Consider the following 2,597-nt stretch of genomic DNA (forward strand, 5'->3'; position numbering starts at 1 on the left):
GAGGATATTTGGGACCCTGTTCTGTGTATGTGTGGTTAGGAGGTGGGCAAGTGGGGCAGAGCCAGAGCAAGCGCCCGCATGCTAATGGACCCTGCGTTCCCCTCCCCATCTGCCTCCCCTTGGCTTCAGTGTCTTCATACCCCCTCCCTTCTCGGTCACTTCTGGTTGGGAGGCAGTGCTGGGGAACAGCTTCAGGGGAGGGGCTAGGAAATACAACTAGTTGTTTTCCTGCCTGGCCTTGCTACATCAAAGAAAGAGTAAAGGCAAAAAGATATCTATCTGCACCCCGGTGCCCCTGGCAGCATTCTTGACAATAGCCAAGGCGTGGAAACAACCTAAGTGTCCGCTGAGGGATGAACAGATGAATGGAGACAGTTGTGATAGACACAGATAAAGATATAGCTATAGAGATGTATGTGTATATACAATGGAATATTATTTGGCCTTAAAAAATGAGGAAATTCTACAATGTGGAAGGACCCTGAAAGAATTATGCTAAGCAAAATAAACCAGATAAAGACAAATCCTGTATGATCTCACTTATATGTGGAATCTAAAGCAAAAGTCAAACTGCTAGAAAAGGAGATCAGATTTGCAGTTATCAGAGGCGAAGGGGAGGTGGAGGGGAAAATGAAGGAAGGTAGTCAAAAGGTACAAACTCCAGATCTAAGATGAATGGGTGCTGGGGTGTACTGTACAGCATGATGACGGAAACTAACACCAATGTGTGTTACACAGGAAAGTTGCTACAGAGTTAACTCCTGAGTTCTCATCCCACAGAATTTTCCCCCTTTTTTTCTCTTCTTTCTTTCTTTTTCTTTGTTACTATATCTTATGAGAAGATGAGTGTTGCTGAACTTACTGTGGTCTTCATGTCACAATATATGTCAGTCAAACTGTGGTGCTGTGTGCCTTCAATTTATACAGTGATGTATGTTGCTTGTTTTTCAATAAAACCGGAGAGGAAAAGTTTTTAAAAAGAATCAGAGGCACCCTACAAGTGCAGACTGAGTGTAGGGGGTCATTTCTAGAGTCCAGGTGACTGACCTAGAGTCAGGTGACTGACCCCCAGCAAAATGGGGTCGGTTAACAAGCAAATGGAGGTCTGGCTGGCCCACCGAGTCCCTATAACCCCAGGCCTGCCCTGAGAAAACCGAGCTGGGCCTGATGTGTGTAAAGAGATATGGCTAGGGGGGAGGACAGGGGAGGTTATTTTGGGAGGTAAAAGGGGAAGAGGCCTTGATATCCAGGTCAGGGAAGGGCTGCCCAAAGAGAGGAGGCAACTAGGAAGTAAGGCTGAGCCCTCAGAGGAGAGGGTGATCATAGGGACCCCAGAGAACCAAGCATTAATCTGTGTGGAGCTTGCCAGTTGCTGGTCTGAAGGCTAAAGAAACAGATCTCTGGCCCTGGCCCTGGCCCAGCCCCTCCCCCAGAACTCCCTGTCCCTTCTCCCTACCTCCAGTCCTTCTCCTCCCCCAGTGATGCACCCAGCCCTGCCCCCCCCCCCAGGGCCACAGCACCTCTCCTCCCTCTATCCAATTGCCCCCAGACCCTGGCATGGTACCCACCAGATCCTAGGAATAACCTATCTGCCTCAATCACAGGTATTGACTGACGTCTGGTCATATACCAACATAGTAAGTTCTTCAGGGAGTCTAACCTCCATCCCTTCAGTTACAGCAGATCATTTTCATCACCCTGCCAGTAGCGGAATCAGAAACCAACCCCAGCTGTAAACAAGCCACCCCACCAGGAGCTCCCCCCTCCATCCCCCAGCCTTCACCCCTTGCAGGCCTTTCACCTGCTTTCCCAGCCCCACAGTTTAGCAAGCAGAAAGAGAAATCTATTTCACAAGCATTATCGGCTCCCCACCCCCAACGCTCCGTCTGCTGATTCCCAGATGGTCCTTTCTCCCCGAGCCCTCCACCCACTCCCATCGGCACTTCAAGAGAGAGAGGCTCTGGCCTCTGGAGACACTTTAAGGTCTTTAGTTCTCCCTTCCGGTGGGCCGAGGGAACTGCCAGCGCCCGGACCGCACCCCTCCCCTCCAAGTTTTCACCTTCGTCCTAGTGTTTTCCTCTCCAGGGAAAGTCCCTCTCCGTATCTAGCCTTCATCCCTCCTGCTGCATGCCTAAATCCCCTTTCCTTCTTCGCTCCATGAGACAACCCGTTTTAAGATCATAAATGAAATCTTCCTCTCGCGTTTGCCGCCTCCTCTTGGCAGCGCCCCTCTCTACCTTCCCACTCATAAAACCTGTCCCAGCCTGAAGAAGTTCTCCGTCCCGCTCCCCACCCCCACTCCCTGACCGGATCTCTGAGGACACCTGGATGCCGGCAGGGGCCGCAGACCACGACCCGGACCCGGCCACACCCGGCTCGCCCGCCCGCGGGGTGGGGACCCCCGCAGTCGGCGGAGCAGCCACGACGGGGTTAAGGTTCCGGCCTGGGGGAGGGGGAGGGGGCCGGGAGGGGCGGGTGCGGAGCCAATCGGCGGCCGCAGAGTCCCCGGGGCCGAAAGCAGGGAGCGCTGTGCCGGGAGCCGGGAGCTGAGCGCGCCGGGCTGGGGCCGGGGCCCGAGCGGAGCGGAGCAGAGAGGG

This window comes from Neovison vison, chromosome 12, assembly GCF_020171115.1.
Source record: "Neovison vison isolate M4711 chromosome 12, ASM_NN_V1, whole genome shotgun sequence".
NCBI classification, from domain to species: domain Eukaryota; kingdom Metazoa; phylum Chordata; class Mammalia; order Carnivora; family Mustelidae; genus Neogale; species Neogale vison.